Below are 24,986 nucleotides of genomic sequence, written 5' to 3'. Positions count from 1 at the left end.
GAGACATATTTCTATATGGCCGGGGTCAGACTAGAGAGAAATACGGACGAGGGAGAGGTGCAAAAACGATGCATTGCACAAGGACCAATGTTTCTCTACGGTGCAGCTTATATCAGCCGTATATTTCTCGGCTGTATTTTACGGACTGAAAAAAATCACAGCAAGCTGCATTTGTCAGTGTATTGGGCAAAAAATCCGGCAATGAAAGTCTATGGGTGGGAGAAAAATACGGATTACACACGGACCACACGTGTGACTTACGAGAAATACGCACCGGTGTGCTATAGAAAAGCCGGCAATTCAGTGCAGTGTACAGTAACATCACACTGAAGGGTTAGAAAAGAATAGATAGAATAAATGTCTACACATAGAATAGATGGATTTACAGCATGTGGCATGACTGTACGGCGGATAGGTATGGGATATTGTTGCTTTTTTATTTTCCTTTTTTTTCAGAAGACGAGGGTCGTCAGTTGGATTGAGCGTACAATAAAGATATTAAAACTCCATGTGTTTATTTATTTCATTAAAATACTTTATTCATAATGTGTGTGCATTTTTAACCCTTTATTACTATTGGATTAATAATGGATAGGTGTCTTATTGACATCTCTCCATTATTAACCAGGCTTAATGTAACATAGTAACATAGTAACATAGTTATTAAGGTTGAAGGAAGACTATAAGTCCATCTAGTTCAACCCATAGCCTAACCTAACATGCCCTAACATATTGATCCAGGCAGAAAAAACCCATGTGGCAAAGAGTAAGCTCCACATTGGGGAAAAAAATTCCTTCCCGACTCCACATACGGCAACCAGACTAGTTCCCTGGATCAACGCCCTATCAAGGAATCTAATATATATAACCAGAACAAGAAAAGTAACAGCACACTCACCGGTGTTGAGCAAAAAGCGATTTATTCACATGAAATCATGCGGTGCAGGGAGGGTGGTGAAACACATACACCCTCCCTGCACCGCATGATTTCATGTGAATACATCGCTTTTTGCTCAACACCGGTGAGTGCGCTGTTACTTTTCTTGTTCTGGATACTCTTATACAAATTGTTTTTTATGAAGCAGCACCCAGGTGGAGCTTGTATAGCGATTACTTTTTTTCTATTGTGACTAAAGGCTTATACGGTGTGGCATTCAATACCCCTGAAGCAGAAAGGGTCTAACGTATAACGGCTGTGCGATTGCAATATTTCTGGACTGTAGATTTAATATATATAACCTGTAACATTATTCTTTTCAAGAAAGGCATCCAGTCCACTCTTAAATTTAAGTAATGAATCACTCATTGCAACATCATACGGTAGAGAGTTCCATAGTCTCACTGCTCTTACAGTAAAGAATCCGCATCTGTTATTATAGTTAAACCTTCTTTCCTCCAGACATAGAGGATGCCCCCTTGTTCCTGTCCCAGGTCTATGATTAAAAAGATCATCAGAAAGGTCTTTGTACTGTCCCCTCATATATTTATACATTAAAATAAAATCACCCCTTAGCCTTCGTTTTTCCAAACTAAATAGCCCCAAGTGTAATAACCTATCTTGGTATTGCAGACCCCCCAGTCCTCTAATAACCTTGGTCGCTCTTCTCTGCACCCGCTCTAGTTCAGCTATGTCTTTCTTATGCAGCGGAGACCAGAACTGTGCACAGTATTCTAAGTGTGGTCGAACTAGTGACTTGTATAGAGGTAAAATTACGTTCTCCTCTTTTAATGCATCCCATTATTTTATATGCCTTTGTAGCAGTTGCCTGACACTGGCCACTAAATGTGAGTTTGTCATCAACCTATACACCCAGGTCTTTTTCATTGACGGCTTTGCCCAGAGTTTTAAAATTAAGCACCTAGTTATATATCTTATTACTTCTACCCAAGTGCATGACCTTGCATTTATTACTATTAAAGCTCATTTGCCATTTGTCAGCCCAAGCTTCTAGTTTAGTGTGCTCCATTAATAACCACCCTTTGTTTCCTATCCCTGAGCCAGTTCGCAACCCACTTACACATATTTTCCCCAATCCCCATTTTTCTCATTTTATGTATCAACCTTTTGTGTGGCACCATATCAAAAGCTTTTGAAAAGACCATATACATTACGTCCACTGCGTTCCCTTGGTCCATTCTGAAACTTACCTCTTCATAGAAATTGATCAGATTTGTCTGACAGGAACAGTCCCTAATAAACCCATGTTGATATTGGGTTATGAGGTTATTCCTCCTCAGATCCTCCAGTATAGCATCCCTTAGAATGCCCTCCAGGATTTTACCCACAGTAGAGGTTAAGCTTACTGGCCTATAATTTCCGAGTTCAGTTTTTGTCCCATTTTTGAATATTGGCACCACATTTGCTATACACCACTCCTGTGGTACAGACCCTGTTATTATGGAGTCTTTAAAGATTAAAAATAATGGTCTATCAATGACTGTACTTAATTCCTGCAGTACTCGGGGGTGTATCCCATCCGGGCCCGGAGATTTGTCAATTTTAGTGATTTTAGACGCCGCTGTACTTCCTGCTGGGTTAAGCAGGTGACATTTAATGGGGAATTTTTGTTAATACCGATCATATTGTCTGCCATAGAATTTTCTTGTGTAAATACTGATGAAAAAAAGTAATTTAGAATATTGGCTTTTTCCTCATCCTCATCCTCATCCACCATTTCACCCAGACTATTTTTAAGGGGGCCAACACTATCATTTTTTAGTTTCTTACTATTAACGTAGTTAAAGAATATTTTGGGATTATTTTTACTCTCTCTGGCAATGAGTCTCTCTGTCTCAATTTATGCTGCCTTTATTTGCTTTTTACAGAATTTATTTAATTTTCTGTGTTTATTTAATGCCTCATCACTACCTACTTCCTTTAATTCTCTAAATGCTTTCTTTTTGTCACTTATTGCGCTCCTTACAACTCTATTTAGCCATATTGGTTTCCTCCTATTTCTAGTATGTTTATTCCCATACGGTATATACTGTGCACAGGTCCTATCCAGGATGCTAACAAATGTCTCCCATTTTCTTTGTGTATTTTTATGTCTCAGGATATCGTCCCATTTAATTGCACCAAGATCCTCTCTCATCCGTTGGAAATTTGCCCTCCTGAAGTTTAGTGTCCTTGTAACCCCTCTACTACACATCTTATTAAAGGATACATGAAAACTTATTATTTTGTGATCACTATTCCCCAAGTGACCCCCATCCCTTATATTTGCTATGCGGTCTGGCCTGTTGGTTAATATTAGGTCTAGCAGTGCCCCCCTTCTTGTTGGGTCCTGAACCAGTTGTGAAAGGTAATTGTCTCTCATAGTTGTCAAAAACCAATTACCTTTGCTGGAACTGCAGGTTTCTGTTCTCCAATCTATTTCAGGGTAGTTGAAGTCCCCCATAATAACAACTTCTCATTGAGTCGCAGCTTCATCTATTTGCTTTATGAGGATATTATCTGTTGCTTCCATTATTTTTGTAGACTTCTAACAAACCTCTATCAGTCATTTATTATTTTTCCCCCCTCCCCTTATCTCCACCCACAGTGACTCTACATTTTCATTAGATTCACCTATATTATCACGCAGGATGGGTTTTAAGGATGATTTTACATATTGAAACACCCCACCCCCTCGCTTATCTGTACGGTCATTTCTGAACAGATTATAGCCCTGCAAGTTAACAGCCCAGTCATGGCTCTCATCCAGCCACGTCTCAGATATTCCCACCATGTTATAATTATGCTCCAACAACATTAATTCTAATTTGTCCATTTTGTAGGCGAGGCTTTTTGCATTTGTATACATGCACTTTATGTATCTCTCTGTACCTCTATTCTTTCTTAAATTATTAATTGTTCTAACCTCACCCCCATGCCACCTCCACCCCCAACTTCCATATTTGTGCCAAGGTCTTTATCTGCATTATCTTTCCCTCCTATAAAATGATTACCCTCCCCCCAATCCCTAGTTTAAACACTCCTCCAACCTTCTAGCCATTTTCTCCCCCAGCACAGCTGCACCCTCCCCATTGAGGTGCAGCCCATCCCTAGTGTAGAACTTGTAGCCAACTGAGAAGTCGGCCCAGTTCTGAAGGAACCCAAACCCCTCCTTCCTACACCAATTCATGAGCCACTTATTAACCTCCCTAATCTCCCGTTGCCTCTCTGGCGTGGCACATTTCAGAAAATGCCACATTGGAGGTCCTTGCTTTCAGCTTGAAGCCTAATTCCCTGAAATCGTGCCCACTTTGCAAGGTGACATTAACCTTTTATTACCCCTTATCCCACCACTACAGGGGAGTAGGAAGAGAGTGGCTAAGTGCCAGAATAGGCGCATCTTACAGAGGTGCCATTTCTGGGGTGGCTGGGGGCAGAAGTTTTTAGCCAGGGGGGGGCAATAACAATGGTCCCTCTCTAGGCTATTAATATCTGCCCTCAGTCACTGGCTTTCCCACTCTGGTGGAGAAAATTGTGCGGGAGCCCACGCCTGTTTTTTCCGGGATTTAACCCTTTATTTTAACACCTAGAGCTCCCAAATTTTGCACACACACACACACACACACTACTAACATTATTAGTGAGGAATAAGTAAAATATAATGGATATGAAATGGTTTACTGTATGTAAACCATGTCTCATGTCCTGTCGGGTTTGGTAAGGAGTTTGCAAAAGCCGGCAATTGAATTACCGGCTTTTATGCTATCTAGCTCTAGATCTATTAAATATCTATTAAATATACACATATATTCCTCCCTGAGGAAGGAGTCCGCAGACTCCGAAACGCGTTGGACAGAACTTTTTTGGCACTGTGTGCATTCCGTAGCCGATCACGTGAAGCATCACGTGTTTGTGACGTCACGCGAGGTCCTGCAAACTTTCTGCACTTCGCCGGCAATCAGCATGTGGAAGCGCCGTCTCGCGCTGAAGATCAGGAAACAATGCTTGTGAGGTAGGGGGTATCTGTCACCGGCCGGGACAGGCTTTTTTATACCCTTCCCTCACATACTTGTATGAAGGATAGCAGAAGATTGTTCCACCGTCGTGCATACACTTGGGAATCCCGGATCAGCAGAGACCCGCATGTGGATATCCGGTAATCATTTACATCTCATATTTATGTTAGATGCCGCAATAATTCCCAATAAGGCCATTGTCTATATATGTTGGGATAGACATTTTACTTAGTAAGTTTTTTTATACGTTTGGATCTTATGGTACCTCCAGCGCAGATATAGATATATATATATATACATATATATATATATAGACTGTGTATATGTTTTCATGAATATATGAGCCTATGGATCCATATGTCCATTTTGCAAGGTTGCGAGAAAAAAACGCTACGCGGATGCCATTCGGATATGGAGGTTTACATGCGCAAAATACGCATCCACAACTTGCCTACAGATGACATACAGATCACTGTTCAGGGAAAATTTCTGTGCATTTGGTCCGTAAAAAACAGACCGTATTTTTATACGTTGTGTGTGACTCCAGCCTTATACTTTTCCTCTGTTTGTTCCATTCCTGGTTTTGGCTTACCAATACGGAGGTAAAACCTCACCAAATACTCAAAGAGGAAACATGGCCATGGAAAATTATAATCCCTGCTGGTCGATATTAGGTTAATTCACACTTTGCATTTTTTTCTGGTACAATGAGCGTTTACTCCACTGCTAATTCTCATACATGACTCACAATCAATGAACTGACACACTGATAAGTGAACTTTTAGATTAATGAACAATGTGGTCTACAGCTACCGCCCAGCTGTCATCGAATTATTAGAGGGGAAAAAAAGGGCGAAATTAGATTTCCACTATCATTCAGATTTTCTCTATTTGTGATTTATTAATTGTTTCAGATTATTAGAATTCCCATGGGTCATGGACGGAATTGACACCTTACTGATTGTTTACCAGTAGGTGAATAAAGAATGCGGTCACAGTGGGTGAGCAAAGAAACATCATATTCCTAGTCATTGGAATAAAGCTTTAAGCATGTGACTCTGTCTAAACTGGCGGGTATAGAAATCTCTCAAGAGTTCACGGCATTTCTCTTGTCAAGATCACAATTGCAGCATTGATATTAGGTGGGGAACGACTCGACCTCCTAGTAAACTGGGCTCCTCTATTCAATGCAGTTCACACATAGAAATGGTAAACACTTCCATTTTTACAAATCCCAAATATATACATAAAATGAATAGAAAAAAGAGTGATTTTTTTGCATAAAATTTTTTTAAATGAAATTTAGATACAGCAATAAATCAACTTCTAAAAATACTGAGATTTCGATATATTTACATCAGCAACTGCAGGCAAAGAGATTAATTCTTACAGACCAAATACTTATAGGTCCTGATGGGAGCAGTGTGTCCCATGATGTACTGAGAATTATAAAAATGCAGATAAAGAAAATGAGCCAGGACAAAAAATATATAGAATAAAATATTGAATTTTACTTAGATACAAAAATACATAAAAAGGGGTTAAAAAATACCAAGATGTACAGACACATAAGACAGCCCAGTGGGTGAGAAATCCAAGCCAATTGTGGCTACCCTGAAAATATAGAGATGGAGAAGGTTGCAAAATATATAGTAACTAGCTGAAGAGCCCGGCGTTGCCTGGGCATAGTAAATATCTGTGGTTAGTTATAGCACGTCACTTCTCTTATTTTCCCATTACGCCTCTCATTTTCCCAATCACATCTTTAATTTTCCCCCTCACATCTCTCATTTTCTCCCTCACACCTCTCATTTTCTCCCTCACTCCTCTCATTCCCGCCTAACACTTGTCATTTCGACCTCACATCTGTCATTTTCCGATCACTACACTATTTTCCCTCACTCCTCTCATTTTGCACTCACACCTTTTCATTTTCACCTCACACCTCTCATTTTCACCTCACACCTCTCATTTTCACCTCAGTATACACATGTTTGTCATCTCCCTTATATATAGTATACACCTGTATATCATCTCCTGTATATAGTATATACCTGTATGTCATCTCCCCTGTATATAGTATATACCTGCTGTGTGTCATCTCCCCTGTATATAGTATATACCTGTATGTCATCTCCTCCTATATATAGTATATACCTGTATGTCATCTCCTCCTATATATAGTATATACCTGTATGTCATCTCCTTCTATATATAGTATATACCTGTATGTCATCTCCTCCTGTATATAGTATATACCTGTGTGTCATCTCCCCTGTATATAGTATATATCTGTGTGTCATCTCCTCCTGTATATAGTATATACCTGTATGTCATCTTCTATATATAGCATATACCTGTATGTCATCTCCTCCTGTATATAGTATATACCTGTAGGTAATCTGCTCCTGTATATAGTATATACCTGTGTGTCATCTCCTCCTGTATATAGTATATACCTGTATGTCATCTCCTCCTGTATATAGTATGTACCTGTATGTCATCTCCTTCTATATATAGTATATACCTGTATGTCATCTCCTCCTGTATATAGTATATACCTGTGTGTCATCTCCCCTGTATATAGTATATATCTGTGTGTCATCTCCTCCTGTATATAGTATATACCTGTATGTCATCTTCTATATATAGCATATACCTGTATGTCATCTCCTCCTGTATATAGTATATACCTGTAGGTAATCTGCTCCTGTATATAGTATATACCTGTGTGTCATCTCCTCCTGTATATAGTATATACCTGTATGTCATCTCCTCCTGTATATAGTATATACCTGTGTGTCATCTCTCCTGTATATAGTATATATCTGTGTGTCATCTCCCCTGTATATAGTATATACCTGTGTGATCTCCTGTATTAGACCTCGTTAACACGTTATTTGCTCAGTATTTTTACCTCAGTATTTGTAAGATAAATTGGCAGCCTGATAAATCCCTAGCCAACAGGAAGCCCTCCCCCTGGCAGTATATATTAGCTTACACATACAAATAATAGACAGGTCATGTGACTGACAGCTGCCGTATTTCCTATATGGTACATTTGTTGCTCTTGTAGTTTGTCTGCTTATTAATCAGAATTTTATTTTTGAAGGCTAATACCAGACTTGTGTGTGTTTTAGGGCGAGTTTCGTTTGTCAAGTTGTGTGTGTTGAGTTGTGTGTGGCGACATGCATGTAGCAACTTTTGTGAGATGAGTTTTGTGTGGCAACATGCGTGTAGCAACTTTTTGTGTGTCGAGTTGCATGTGACAGGTTAGTGTAGCAAGTTGTGTGCAGCAAGTTTTGCGCATGGCGAGTTTTGCTCGTGGTGAGTTTTATGTCTGGTGCCTTTTGAGTATGTGCAAGTTTTGTGTGAGGCAACTTTTGCATGTGTTGCAAATTTTGTGCATATGGCAATTTTTCCGCATGTGCAAGTTTTGCGTGTGGCGAGTTTTCCATGAGGTGAGTTTTGCACTTGTGGCGAGTTTTGCGTGAGCCTATTTTTTGCATGTGGCGAGTTTTGCGCGTGGTGGGTTTTGAGCGGCGACTTTTGTGTTTCGACTTTTATGTGGCGAGGTTGGCGTATGTGTGGTGAAATGTGTGCTGAGGGTGGTATATGTGTTCAAGCACGTGGTAGTGTGTGGCGCATTTTGTGTGTGTGTTCATATCCCCGTGTGGTGAGTATCCCATGTCGGGGTCCTACCTTAGCAACTGTACGGTATATACTCTTTGGCGCCATCGCTCTCACTCTTTAAGTCCCACTTGTTCACATCTGGCAGCTGTCAATTTGCCTCCAACACTTTTCCTTTCACTTTTCCCCATTATGTAGATAGGGGAAAAATAGTTTGGTGAATTGGAAAGCGTGGAGTTAAAATTTCACCTCACAAAATAGCCTATGATGCTCTCAGGGTCCAGACGTGTGACTGTGCAAAATTTTGTTTCTGTAGCTGTGACGCCTCCAACACTTTTCCTTTCACTTTTTTCCCCATTATGTAGATAGGGGCAAAATTGTTTGGTGAATTGCAAAGCGCGGGGTTAAAATTTCACCTCACAACATAGCCTATGACGCTCTCAGGGTCCAGATGTGTGACTGTGCAAAATTTTGTTGCTGTAGCTGTGACGCTTCCAACACTTTTCCTTTCACTTTTTTCCCCATTATGTAGATAGGGGCAACATTTTTTGGTGAATTGGAACGCGCGGAGTTAAAATTTCACCTCACAACGTAGCCTATGACGCTCTCGGGGTCCAGACGTGTGACTGTGCAAAATTTTGTGGCTGTATCTGCGACGGTGCAGATGCCAATCCCGGACATACACACACACATACACACACACATTCAGCTTTATATAGTAGACTAGCTGAAGAGTCCGGCGTTGCCTGGGCATAGTAAATATCTGTGGTTAGTTATAGCACGTCACTTCTCTTATTTTCCCATCACTCCTCTCATTTTCCCAATCACATCTTTAATTTCCCCCCTCACATCTCTCATTTTCTCCCTCACACCTCTCATTTTCTCCCTCACTCCTCATTCCCGCCTAACACTTGTCATTTCGACCTCACATTTGTCATTTTCCGATCACTACACTATTTTCCCTCACTCCTCTCATTTTGCACTCACACCTTTTCATTTTCACCTCACACCTCTCATTTTCACCTCAGTATATACATGTTTGTCATCTCCCTTATATATAGTATACACCTGTATGTCATCTCCTGTATATAGTATATACCTGTATGTCATCTCCCCTGTATATAGTATATACCTGCTGTGTGTCATCTCCCCTGTATATAGTATATACCTGTATGTCATCTCCTCCTATATATAGTATGTACCTGTATGTCCTCTCCTCCTATATATAGTATATACCTGTATGTCATCTCCTTCTATATATAGTATATACCTGTATGTCATCTCCTCCTCTATATAGTATATACCTGTATGTCATCTTCTATATATAGCATATACCTGTATGTCATCTCCTCCTGTATATAGTATATACCTGTAGGTAGTCTGCTCCTGTATATAGTATATACCTGTGTGTCATCTCCTCCTGTATATAGTATATACCTGTATGTCATCTCCTCCTGTATATAGTATGTACCTGTATGTCATCTCCTCCTCTATATAGTATATACCTGTGTGTCATCTCTCCTGTATATAGTATATATCTGTGTGTCATCTCCCCTGTATGTAGTATATACCTGTGTGATCTCCTGTATTAGACCTCGTTAACACGTTATTTGCTCAGTATTTTTACCTCAGTATTTGTAAGATAAATTGGCAGCCTGATAAATCCCCAGCCAACAGGAAGCCCTCCCCTGGCAGTATATATTAGCTCACACATACACATAATAGACAGGTCATGTGACTGACAGCTGCTGTATTTCCTATATGGTACATTTGTTGCTCTTGTAGTTTGTCTGCTTATTAATCAGATTTTTATTTTTGAAGGCTAATACCAGACTTGTGTGTGTTTTAGGGCGAGTTTCGTCTGTCAAGTTGTGTGTGTTGAGTTGTGTGTGGCGACATGCATGTAGCGACTTTTGTGAGATGAGTTTTGTGTGGCAACATGCGTGTAGCAACTTTTTGTGTGTCGAGTTGCATGTGACAGGTTAGTGTAGCAAGTTGTGTGCAGCAAGTTTTGCGCATGGCGAGTTTTGCACGTGGTGAGTTTTATGTCTGGTGCCTTTTGAGTATGTGCAAGTTTTGTGTGAGGCAACTTTTGCATGTGTTGCAAATTTTGTGCATATGGCAATTTTTCCGCGTGTGCAAGTTTTGCGTGTGGCGATTTTTCCATGAGGTGAGTTTTGCACTTGTGGAGAGTTTTGCGTGAGCCTAGTTTTTGCATGTGGCGAGTTTTGCGCGTGGTGAGTTTTGAGCGGCGACTTTTGTGTTTCGACTTTTATGTGGCGAGGTTGGTGTATGTGTGGTGAAATGTGTGGTGAGGGTGGTATATGTGTTGAAGCACGTGGTAGTGTGTGGCGCATTTTGTGTGTGTGTTCATATCCCCGTGTGTGGTGAGTATCTCATGTCGGGGCCCCACCTTAGCAACTGTACAGTATATACTCTTTGGTGCCATCGCTCTCATTCTTTAAGTCCCCCTTGTTCACATCTGGCAGCTGTCAATTTGCCTCTAACACTTTTCCTTTCACTTTTCCCCATTATGTAGATAGGGGAAAAATAGTTTGGTGAATTGGAAAGCGCGGGGTTAAAATTTCACCTCACAACGTAGCCTATGACGCTCTCAGGGTCCAGACATGTGACTGTGCAAAATATTGTTTCTGTAGCTGCGACGCCTCCAACACTTTTCCTTTCACTTTTTTCCCCATTATGTAGATAGGGGCAAAATCGTTTGGTGAATTGGAAAGCGCGGGGTTAAAATTTCACCTCACAACGTAGCCTATGACGCTCTCAGGGTCCAGACGTGTGACTGTGCAAAATTTTGTGGCTGTAGCTGCGACGCCTCCAACACTTTTCATTTCACTTTTTCCCCATTATGTAGATGGGGGCAAAATTGTTTGGTGAATTGGAAAGCGCGGGGTTAAAATTTCACCTCACAACATAGCCTATGACGCTCTCAGGGTCCAGACGTGTGACTGTGCAAAATTTTGTTTCTGTAGCTGCGACGCCTCCAACACTTTTCCTTTCACTTTTTTCCCCATTATGTAGATAGGGGCAAAATTGTTTGGTGAATTGGAACGCGCGGGGTTAAAATTTCGCCTCACAACATAGCCTATGATGCTCTCGGGGTCCAGACGTGTGACTGTGCAAAATTTTGTGGCTGTAGCTGCGACGGTGCAGATGCCAATCCCGGACATACACACACACATACACACACACACACATTCAGCTTTATATAGTAGATATGGTAGTATGATGGTTTAGAGTATCAGCGGAGTATCGCCAAAACCATCAGTCCATTGATAATATTGATAAACAGTGCATCAGGAAAAAGAAAAGTATAACCCACAATCAGAGAAAGTACCGAATAACATATATTGTAGTCTGACAAAAAGCTGAATGTACTCACCCACAAGGCACCCCGGAGATGAATTCTAAGCTGACTACCATTGTTTGGTGCCCGACATTGGTGTAAATGTACATCGTGAGGTGATAGAAAGAAAAGTGTATAAAATGGCTAGAACGTTGTCGCAAATTTAGCATGGAGTATACATTGGTTTGGTACATTTTCCAAATGTTCTTCTATATTTTGATTAATCCTACATGTTTAAAAAAATAATTCCTGAAGTAATTCCAAGTGCAGTATAATTTTCACCGACAATCTGAAGGAAAAATATCAATGGGATTGATGACATTCTGAGTACTAGAGTAGGATATCCTAGCTGTCAGTTTAAGGCTGGGGTCATACTTAACGTATGAATAATCGGTCCGAGTCTCTCTGCCGAGAGTCGCACGAGTGTAATGTGAGTGTCATGCGAGTACAATCCGATTTTTCACGCCTAGCATCTGATCTACATCTGAATGCAGTTCGATTGCTATCCCATTGCAATGCGATTTTAACATGAGCTTTTACATACAGCAATTCTCTATGTCATTTACACATCATTTTCAAAGGAAATATTCGGTAAAACACACACATATATATATATATATATATATAGCAAAAAAAGAAAAAAAGAAAAAAGCTGAACGGCACTGTCCAAGAACCAGTTATTTTTGAAGCCAGTGTGTAATGAATCTCAGTCTGAAACGGCCATAGCAAAGAAGATCACGGGAGCAACTCCATAGTAAGTATTGTATTCCATAAAATGAAGATCATGCAGACCCATTGAAGCGCCAGCACTGCGTGAAATGGCCGTCGTCTCCTCCTGCTCGTTCGAGCTCCACTCCTCTTCCCCCGGTTATGAAGTTTTATTCATGAAGATTTAATAAAGCTGCTATTTATAGAAGATTGGTGAGTGCTTTCGGTGCTTTTACTCTCTCTCTTCATTTTAAGATATATATATATATATATATATATATATATATATATATGTGTGTATATATATATATATAAATATATATATATATGTAGAAAAAATAGGAACAGCATCCAATACTACCTCAATGGTGTGCAAAGCTCTCCCGACCAGCAGTCCAAAAAGCCTCCAGTTATAGTATCAGAAAAAGAAAAGCAGCACAAAAAATAATAGAAAAAGTGGACTTTATTGCCTGAGCGGCGTGGCAACGTTTCGGATATGAGAATCCTTTTTCAAGCAGTGAACAAGGGAGTGAGACATCTCTTTATACAAATACTGAGCATATCCAATTAAAACATTCATTATATTCAATATCATAAATACCGATTAAGTGTAAAAATATCAATATTCCAAAAAATTGTGTATTAATGTGACTTGTATCCCATTTATAAAATTCATTGTCCATAAATACATTACATTACACATCATGTGATTAATCTTAAAATTGTGCTCAATGTGCAATTAATACTTATAAAATCCAGGTGCTCCATTACCCAGAATCATGGTAACAGCAGACTTACAGCGTTGTTTTCATGCACGCCCCGGTCTCCGGCGTCCTAGCGCACTCACTGCGAATGTCTGTGACATCACAATCAACATACCCATAGTACACAGGTATGCAACTGCGCAGTACCGCCAGGAAGACCGCGGCGCCATATTGTTTAAGGGAAGGATCGCAGTATGAAGTGCCGAATCTCTTAGTTAAATAATAATAATAAAAAATAGGTCAAACTATGCTCAGTCTACATCTACCTGTTCTCATTGAATTAAATAACTAAGAAAATTAGTACCTGAGAGCACTTATGAGAAGACTTCATATTGTGCTTGGGATGAATTAAGTTGTGCCTTCAGCAGGATTTAAAGGGCCAGGGCATAAGCCCATAAAAGTCATAAGGGCCGGGATACCCTCCCCAATTAAGTGGGGCATCCCATACCTCCATGTGGAAATAAAGACATTTGGGGGTGGTACCCCCCCGCATAACTCCAACCCACCAATGACTCAATACGACCCGTATCCATGGCCACAACATGTCAAACCCATAACAGAAACACACACAAGATTAAGATTGCACCAGGTATCCAAAGTTTATTGTACTCTCATATTATTTTTTTTATATTCATTTACTTTCAAAAAATAACAAGCAAAAAACAAAAAAGAAGAGAACCAGGAGATGTAGAGGCCATAAAAATTAAGTGACCTTAAACAAAAAAATACAGAAAAAATTCAAATAAAGCATGGAGAATCAGTCACCTCATAGCCACAAGATTTTTTAAATAAAGAAATATTGTTTTTTCTTGATACCATATGATTCAAGGAATGGAACATCTGGAAAATGAAGAAGAAAAAGGAAGTAAGTATTATTCCCTACAATAATAAAATACGTAAGACCATATATTGAGAAAGGACAGACACCAAGGTGTATTTTACGTAACTTGACTAAGTTTAAAGTCTGCATTAAGACCATGTGGCTTTAAGGTGTTTAGCCTCTTTATCCACTCCAGTTCTCACCTCTTGAGTAACTGCACCCGATCTCCCCCTCTCCTCTGAATAGGTATCATATCTATGATTCGAAAGCGCAATTCCCTTTCAGTGTGAGATTTTTCTACAAAATGCTTAGAAACAGGTAAATCCATCCGTTTTTTCCTTATGGTATGTCGGTGTTGGTTGATTCTAGTTTTAAAATCACACGTAGTCTCACCGACATACCACAAGGAACATGGACATTGTAGTAAATAGATAACAAAATCCGAATCACATGTTAAAAAGTGTTGGATTTTAAACTCCTCATTGGTAATGGGATGAAAAACATTTGAACCCTTAAGAATCAGGCTACAATTAACACAGGATAAACATGGATAACATCCCCTTCTATTACGACCAGTAAGTGTATTTTGGCCTTGTTTCTTGAAGGAGCCTATGTCTGATTTAATCAGTGTGGAGGCAATAGTACGATTTCTCTTGTATGAAAACATTGGAGGTTTGAAAAATTATTTCACTTGGGGTAAACAATTATGTAACATCCTCCAGTGTTTGCATACAATGTCAGCAATTTTATTGCTTTCCTCACAAAAGGAGGTCACAAAGGGAATACGATCAAGTTCCTTTACTTTTGTCTTTTTTATAAATAAATCCTTTCTAGATAGTGTATCATCTTTTTTCTTTTGCTTCTGCAGAAGCTTTTTTGGATACCCTCTATTAGAGAATTTTTTTAGGATTACTTCAATAGATTAATCCAAAGAACCTGCGTCACTTTCATTCCTTTTTATTCGCAATAATTGGCTATACGGAATAGATTCCTTTGTTTTCCGAGGATGTTGACTATTATATTTCAATAAGTAGTTCTTGTCAGTTGTTTTTGTATACAATTGAGTGACTAATTTGTCATTCTCAATTCGGACATTTACGTCCAAAAACTGTATATTGGTATCTGAGTATACAAGGGTAAATTTAATCGTTTCATCGATCCTATTCAAATAATCATGAAATTCTCGTAGCATGTCTTTAGTCCCAGTCCAAATGAGGAAGACATCGTCAATGTATCTCCACCACGCGGCCACATAGCAAAAGTGGTGGGACACATAGACGAGGTCTTCCTCAAGGACACTCATAACTATATTTGCATACACGGGCGCCATGTTCGCGCCCATGGCGGTCCCACGTAATTGCAAATAATAGGTGTCACCAAATAAAAAATAGTTTTTGGTCAAAACCAATTCCAATAGCTGAATTATGAACTGTCTAGCTTCCACAGAGTATTGTGTAGTCAAAAGTTTTTTATTGATTGCCTCCAACCCTCGATCATGATCTATGGACGTGTAAAGCGATGTGACGTCAAAAGACGCTAACATCACCTCACCTGTCACTTCAATATCATTGATTTTTTCAAGGAAGTCAGTAGTGTCCCGAATAAAAGACTCCGCACAACTGGCAATCAGATTGAGAATTCTATCCAGGAACACCCCGAACTTGGAAAAAATGGAGTCACACCCTGATACAATTGGCCTACCCGGGGGATGCGCGAAAGATTCATATTTCATATTCATATTCATATTCATATATTCATATTGCCCAAGATACATAATCTTGGGCAATATGTACATCACCGGAGTGATTGGAAATTTGACTGTCAAAAAATCATGTATATCTTGATCAATGATACCTCTATTCAAAGCATTATCCAACACATTTTTTATCTCTTTAGCTATAGTAAATTTAGGATCACAAGATAATTCCTCGTACACCCCCGGGTCTGCCAACTGCCTCTTAACCTCTTCAATGTATTCATATTTATTAAGGACAACTACCGCACCACCTTTATCAGCTTTTTCATGATAATTTCACTGTCATGTATCAATTCTTTTAGGGCTTCAATTTCACCCACTGTCATATTTGGGTGATTAAATTTTTTGGGAGATTTTTCCTTCAATTTTTCAATATCATTATTTACAGCTGATATAAAAGCATCAATTACTGGAGAGTTTTCAGACGGAGTAAAATTACTTTTTTTCTTTAAGGTCAATTGTTTTAGATCAAGTTCACTAGTGGAAATTTTTTCCATACTGGTATTCTGTGAAAACCACTCTTTCAGTTTTATTGATCTAAAAAAATATTGCAAGTCCACATTCAACTGGAACCAATTAACATGTGAACTAAGTCCAAAAGACAAGCCCTTATTTAATACTGACATCTGATTATTAGTAAGTATTTTATCAGAAATATTTACAATTAAACCTGATCCTTGCTCCTCGTGGTTACTTGTTTTTCCATAGATGGTTTGCTTTTCCCTTTCTTCTCTTTTTTGTTGTCTGTGGAAGGGTTGAGCGAAACGTGTCGGCCATTTTCAGAAGTCGCCGACTTTTGGCAAAGTCGGGTTTCATGAAACCCGACCCGACCCCTGTGTGGGGTCGGCCATGAGGTCGGCGATCTTCTGAATCTGGTATCGGAATTCCGATACCGAGTTCCGATATGTTTGCAATATCAGAAATCGGTATCGGAATCCATATTTAAGTGTAAAATAAAGAATTAAAATAAAAAATATTGCTATACTTACCCTCTGACGCGCCCTGGTACTAACTGGCAGCCTTCCTTCCTTAGAATCAGCGCGTGAAGGACCTTAGATGATGTCACGGCTTGTGATTGGTCGCGCGACCGCCCATGTGACCGCTCACGCGACCAATCACAAGCCGCGACGTCACCGAAGGTCATTCAAGTGCTGATTCTTAGGAAGGAAGGCTGCCGGAAAGAAGCAGTGCGCGTGCGAGGGTGAGTATATACCTAATAGGAATATATTCACCCTCGGACGCGACCTGCTTCTTTCCGGCAGCCTACCTTCCTAAGAATCAGTGCTTGAATGACCTTTGGTGACGTCGCGGCTTGTGGTTGGTCGCGTGAGCGGTCACATGGGCAGTCGCGCGACCAATCACAAGCCGCGACATCATCTAAGGTCCTTCACACGCTGATTCTAAGGAAGGAAGGCTGCCGGTTAGAACCAGGGCGCGTCAGAGGGTAAGTATAGCAATATTTTTAATTTTAATTCTTTATTTTACACTTAAATATGGATCCCAGGGTCTGAAGGAGAGTTTCCTCTCCTTCAGACCCTGGGAACCATAGTATCCCATTGCACTGCATTGGGTTTCGTGTTTCGGCCGACCCGGACCCCGATTTTTCTATAGGATCGGCTGATTTCACTCGAAAAAGTCGGGTTTCGTCAAACCCGACCCGATCCTATAAAAGTAAAAGTCGCTCAACCCTAGTCTGTGGTGCTTCTTTCCTCCTCTTTTCCTGAAGTTTTTGACTTCTCTCCTGGGGGATCTACACCTGGAAAAATCAAAGTTAGGTAACACAGTTTTTTGAGTATACATATAGACAGAGTCTTTTCCCAACAATGAACCTTTTTTCCTCCAATTTCCAGAATTTTATTTCTGCCAATTACATATATTCCCATCTCTATAGTCCTCCATATCACGGTTCCATTTTCTCCGTTTAACATCTTCCAATTCCAAACGCAGTTTATCCATTTTAATTTTTAAACCATCCTTAACCCCTTTACCCCCAAGGGTGGTTTGCACGTTAATGACCGGGCCAATTTTTACAATTCTGACCACTGTCCCTTTATGAGGTTATAACTCTGGAACGCTTCAACGGATCCCAGTGAATCTGACATTGTTTTCTCGTGACATATTGTACTTCATGACCATTGTAAAAATTCTTTCATAGTACCTGCGTTTATTTGTGAAAAAAACAGAAATTTGGCGAAACTTATGAAAATTTCGCAATTTTCCAACTTTGAATTTTTATGCAATTAAATCACAGAGATATGTCACACAAAATACTTAATAAGTAACATTTCCCACATGTCTACTTTACATCAGCACAATTTTGGAACCAAAATTTTTTTTTGTTAGGGAGTGATAAGGGTGAAAAGTTGAACAGCAATTTCTCATTTTTACAACACCATTTTTTTTAGGGACCACATCTCATTTGAAGTCATTTTGAGGGGTCTATATGACAGAAAATACCCAAGTGTGACACCATTCTAAAAACTACACCCCTCAAGGTGCTCAAAACCACATTCAAGAAGTTTATTAACCCTTCTGGTGCTTCACAGGAATTTTTTGAATGTTTAAATAAAAATGAACATTTAACTTTTTTTCACAAAAAATGTAATTCAGCTCCAATTTGTTTTATTTTACCAAGGGTAACAGGAGAAAATGGACCCCAAACATTGTTGCACAATTTGTCCTGAGTACGCCAATACCCCACATGTGGGGGTAAACCACTGTTTGGGCGCATGGCACAGCTCGGAAGCGAAGAAGCGCCATTTGACTTTTCAATGCAAAATTGACTGGAATTGAGATGGGATGCCATGTTTCGTTTGAAGAGCCCCTGATGTGCCTAAACATTGAAACCCCCCACAAGTGACACCATTATGGAAAGTAGATCCCCTAAGGAACTTATCTAGAGGTGTGGTGAGCACTTTGACCCACCAAGTGCTTCACAGAAGTTTATAATGTAGAACCGTAAAAATAAAAAATCATATTTTTTCACAAAGATTATCTTTTCGCCCCCAATTTTTTATTTTTCCAAGGGTAAGAGAAGAAATTGGACCCCAAAAGTTGTTGTACAATTTGTCCTGAGTACGCTGATACCCCATATGGGGGGGTAAACCACTGTTTGGGTGGATGGGAGAGCTCGGAAGGGAAGGAGCGCCATTTGACTTTTCAATGCAAAATTGACAGAAATTGAGATGGGACGCCATGTTGCGTTTGGAGAGCCACTGATGTGCCTAAACATTGAAACCCCCCACAAGTGACACCATTTTGGAAAGTAGACCCCCTAAGGAACTTATCTAGAGGTGTCTTGAGCACTTTGACCCACCAAGTGCTTCACAGAAGTTTATAATGCAGAACCGTAAAAATAAAAAATCATATTTTTTCACAAAAATTATTTTTCGCCCCCAATTTTTTATTTTATCAAGGGTAAGAGAAGAAATTGGACACCAAAAGTTGTTGTACAATTTGTCTTGAGTACGCTGATACCCCATATGTTGGGGTAAACCACTGTTTGGACGGATGGGAGAGCTCGGAAAGGAAGGAGCGCCGTTTGACTTTTCAATGCAAAATTGACAGGAATTGAGATGAGACGCCATGTTGCGTTTGCAGAGCCCCTAATGTACCTAAATAGTAGAAACCCCTCACAAGTAACACCATTTTGGAAAGTAGACCCCCTAAGGAACTTATCTAGATGTGTAATGAGCGCTTTGACCCACCAAGGGCTTCACAGAAGTTTATAATGGAGAGCCGTAAAAAATAAACAAACATTTTTTCCCACAAAAATTATTTTTTAACCCCCAGTTTTGTATTTTCCCGAGGGTAACTGGACAAATTGGACAACAAATTTTGGGGTCCAATTTCTCCTGAGTGCGCTGATACCCCATATGTGGGGGGAAACCACTGTTTGGGCGCATGGGAGGGCTCGGAAGGGAAGGAGTGCCATTTGAATGCAGACTTAGATGGAATGGTCTGCAGGTGTCACATTGCGTTTGCAGAGCCCCTAATGTACCTAAACAGTAGAAACCCCCCACAAATGACACCATTTTGGAAAGTAGACCCCCTAAGGAACTTATCTAGATGTGTGGTGAGTGCTTTGACCCACCAAGGGCTTCACAGAAGTTTATAATGGAGAGCCGTAAAAATAAAACAAAAATTTTTTCCCACAAAAATTATCTTTTAGCCCCCAGTTTTGTATTTTCCCGAGGGTAACAGGAGAAATTGGACCTCAAAATTTGTTGTCCAATTTGTCCTGAGTGCACTGATACCCCATATGTGGGGGGAAACCACTGTTTGGGCGCATGGGAGGGCTCGGAAGGGAAGGAGTGCCATTTGAATGCAGACTTAGATGGAATGGTCTGCAGGTGTCACATTGCGTTTGCAGAGCCCCTAATGTACCTAAACAGTAGAAACCCCCCACAAGTGAAATCATTTTGGAAAGTAGACCCCCTAAGGAACTTATCTAGATGTGTGGTGAGCGCTTTGACCCACCAAGGGCTTCACAGAAGTTTATAATGGAGAGCCGTAAAAATAAAACAAAAATTTTTTCCCACAAAAATTATTTTTTAGCCCCCAGTTTTGTATTTTCCCGAGGGTAACAGGAGAAATTGGACCCCAAAATTTGTTGTCCAATTTGTCCTGAGTGCGTTGATACCCCATATGTGGGGGGAACCACTGTTTGGGCGCATGGGAGGGCTCGGAAGGGAAGGAGCTCCATTTGGAATGCAGACTTAGATGGAATGGTCTGCAGGTGTCACATTGCATTTGCAGAGCCCCTAATGTACCTAAACAGTAGAAACCCCCACAAATGACACCATTTTGGAAACTAGACCCCCTAAGGAACTCATCTAGATGTGTTGTGAGAGCTTTGAACGCCCAAGTGTTTCACTACAGTTTATAACACAGAGCCGTAAAAATAAAAAATCTTTTTTTTTTCCCCAAAAAATTATTTTTTAGCCCCCAGTTTTGTATTTTCCCGAGGGTAAGAGGAGAAATTCGACCCCAAAAGTTGTTGTCCAATTTGTCCTGAGTACGCTGATACCCCATATGTTGGGGGGAACCACCGTTTGGGCGCATGGGAGGGCTCGGAAGGGAAGGAGTGCCATTTGGAATGCAGACTTAGATGGAATGGTCTGCAGGCATCACATTGCGTTTGCAGAACCCCTAATGTACCTAAACAGTAGAAACCCCCCACAAGTGACCCCATATTGGAAACTAGACCCCCCAGGGAACTTATCTAGATGTGTTGTGAGAACTTTGAACCCCCAAGTGTTTCACTACAGTTTATAACGCAGAGCCATAAAAATAAAAAATCTTTTTTTTTTCCCACAAAAATTATTTATTAGCCCCCAGTTTTGTATTTTCCCAAGGGTAACAGGAGAAATTGGACCCCAACAGTTGTTGTCCTATTTGTCCTGAGTACGCAGATACCCCATATGTTGGGGTAAACCCCTGTTTGGGCACACGGGAGAGCTCGGAAGGGAAGAAGCACTGTTTTACTTTTTCAATGCAGAATTGGCTGGAATTGAGATCGGACGCCATGTCGCGTTTGGAGAGCCCCTGATGTGCCTAAACAGTGGAAACCCCCCAATTATAACTGAAACCCTAATCCAAACACACCCCTAACCCTAATTCCAACGGTAACCCTAACCTCACCTCTAACCCTAATCCCAACCCTATTCCCAACTGTAAATGTAATCTAAACCCTAACTGTAACTTTAGCCCCAACCCAAACTGTAGCCCTAACCCTAACCCTAGCCCTAACCCTAGCCCTAACCCTAGCCCTAACACTAACCCTAGCCCTAAGCCTAACCCTAGCCCTAACCCTAACCCTAGCCCTAACCCTAGCCCTAACCCTAACCCTAACCATAGCCCTAACCCTAGCCCTAGCCCTAATGGGAAAATGGAAATAAATACATTTTTTTAATTTTTCCCTAACTAAGGGGGTGATGAAGGGGGGTTTGATTTACTTTTATAGTGGGTTTTTTAGCGGATTTTTATGATTGGCAGCCATCACACACTGAAAGACGCTTTTTATTGCAAAAAATATTTTTTGCATTACCACATTTTGAGAGCTATAATTTTTCCATATTTTGGTCCACAGAGTCATATGAGGTCTTGTTTTTTGCGGGACGAGTTGACGTTTTTATTGGTAACATTTTCGGGCACGTGACATTTTTTGATCGCTTTTTATTCCGATTTTTGTGAGACAGAATGACCAAAAACCAGCTATTCATGAATTTCTTTTGGGGGAGGCGTTTATACCGTTCTGCGTTTGGTAAATTTGATAAAGCAGTTTTATTCTTCGGGTCAGTATGATTACAGCGACACCTCATTTATATCATTTTTTTATGTTTTGGCGCTTTTATACGATAAAAACTATTTTATAGAAAAAATTATTATTTTTGCATCGCTTTATTCTCAGGACTATAACTTTTATATTTTTTTGCGGATGATGCTGTATCATGGCTCGTTTTTTGCGGGACAAGATGACGTTTTCAGCGGTACCATGGTTATTTATATCTGTCTTTTTGATCGCGTGTTATTCCACTTTTTGTTCGGCGGTATGATAATAAAGCGTTGTTTTTTGCCTCGTTTTTTTTTTTTTTTCTTACGGTGTTTACTGAAGGGGTTAACTAGTGGGACAGTTTAATAGGTTGGGTCGTTACGGACGCAGCGATACTAAATATGTGCACTTTTATTGTTTTTTTATTTATTTAGATAAAGAAATGTATTTATGGGAATAATATATATATTTTTTTTTATTATTTAGGAATATTTTTTTTTTTTTTTTTTTACACATTTGGAAATTTTTTTTTAAACTTTTATACTTTGTCCCAGGGGGGGACATCACAGATCGGTGATCTGACAGTGTGCACAGCACTCTGTCAGATCACCGATCTGACATGCAGCACTGCAGGCTTCACAGTGCCTGCTCTGAGCAGGCTCTGTGAAGCCACCTCCCTCCCTGCAGGACCCGGATCCGCGGCCATCTTGGATCCGGGTCTGGAGCAGGCAGGGAGGGAGGTAAGACCCTCGCAGCAACGCGATCACATCGCGTTGCTGCGGGGGGCTCAGGGAAGCCGGCAGGGAGCCCCCTCCCTGCGCGGTGCTTCCCTGTACCGCCGGCACATCGCAATCATCTTTGATTGCGGTGTGCCGGGGGTTAATGTGCCGGGGGCGGTCCGTGACCACTCCTGGCACATAGTGCCGGATGTCAGCTGCTATAAGCAGCTGACACCCGGCCGCGATCGGCCGCGCTCACCCCGTGAGCACCGCCGATCGCGCTGGACGTACTATCCCGTCCGTGGTCATAGAGGCCCACCCCACCTCGATGGGATAGTACGTCCGATGTCAGAAAGGGGTTAAAATTATTCCACTCATCCTCTTTCAAGAGTGATTTAATCCCAGTTTCCAATGTGGTTATCTCAAGTTGTATCCTTTTTGTTTCCTGTTGTAAAAACTCAATGTTCAAAAGAATAATGTCCAAACCATATTTGTTAGATATCATGCTGAATCTCGCACAGAAAAAAGAATCGCTGGTCATTAGATTGGGGCGGATGTTTGAACACAGGCCTTTTGGAATTTTCTTGTCCTTATAGTATTCACTTAAGGTAACCAGGTGCAGCTGCAACGTGGTAGACTTTTTTAAAGCATTTTTAAAGTCATTGTATGACTTAAAGACTAAATATGAAAATGCTTTAAAAAAGTCTACTGCGTTGCAGCTGCACCTGGTTACACCTGGATATCTGACAAATATGGTTTGAACATTATTCTTTTGAACATTGAGTTTTTACAACAGGAAACAAAAAGGATACAACTTGAGATAACTACATTGGAGACTGGGATTAAATCTCTCTTGAAAGAGGATGAGTGGAATAATTTTAAGGATGGTTTAAAAATTAAAATGGATAAACTGCGTTTGGAAATGGAAGATGTTAAACGGAGAAAATGGAACCGTGATATGGAGGACTATAGAGATGGGAATATATATAATTGGCAGAAAGAAAATTCTGAAAATTGGAGGAAAAAAGGTTCATTGTTGGGAAAAGACTCTGTCTATATGTATACTCAAAAAACTGTGTTACCTAACTTTGATTTTTCCAGGTGTAGATCCCCCAGGAGAGAAGTCAAAAACTTCAGGAAAAGAGGCACCACAGACAAGAAAAAAGAGAAGAAAGGGAAAAACAAACCATCTATGGAAAAACAAGTAACCACGAGGAGCAAGGATCAGGTTTAATTGTAAATATTTCTGATAAAATACTTACTAATAATCAGATGTCAGTATTAAATAAGGGCTTGTCTTTTGGACTTAGTTCACATGTTAATTGGTTCCAGTTGAATGTGGACTTGCAATATTTTTTTAGATCAATAAAACTGAAAGAGTGGTTTTCACAGAATACCAGTATGGAAAAAATTTCCACTAGTGAACTTGATCTAAAACAATTGACCTTAAAGAAAAAAAGTAATTTTACTCCGTCTGAAAACTCTCCAGTAATTGATGCTCCTTCGGAGCTTGTCTCATGTTGATCCTAAACCACCAGATCATAACAGTGCGGTAGTTGTCCTTAATAAAAATGAATACATTGAAAAGGTGAAGAGGCAGTTGGCAGACCCGGGGGTGTACGAGGAATTATCTTGTGATCCTAAATTTACTATAGCTAAAGAGATCAAAAATGTGTTGGATAATGCTTTGAATAGAGGTATCATTGATCAAGATATACATGATTTTTTGACAGTCAAATTTCCAATCACTCCGGTGATGTACATATTGCCCAAGATACATAAATCTCTCGTGCATCCCCCGGGTAGGCCAATTGTATCATGGTGTGACTCCATTCTTTCCAAGATTGGGGTGTTCCTGGATAGAATTCTCAATCCGATTGCCAGTTGTGCGGAGTCTTTTATTCGGGACACTACAGACTTCCTTGAAAAAATCAATGATATTGAAGTGACAGGTGAGGTGATGCTAGCGTATTTTGACTTCACATCACTTTACACGTC

Source organism: Ranitomeya imitator, chromosome 1, assembly GCF_032444005.1.
Source record: "Ranitomeya imitator isolate aRanImi1 chromosome 1, aRanImi1.pri, whole genome shotgun sequence".
Classification (NCBI taxonomy): Eukaryota; Metazoa; Chordata; class Amphibia; order Anura; family Dendrobatidae; genus Ranitomeya; species Ranitomeya imitator.
The sequence above is the reverse complement of the archived record's forward strand: the minus strand, read 5'-3'. Positions refer to the sequence as shown.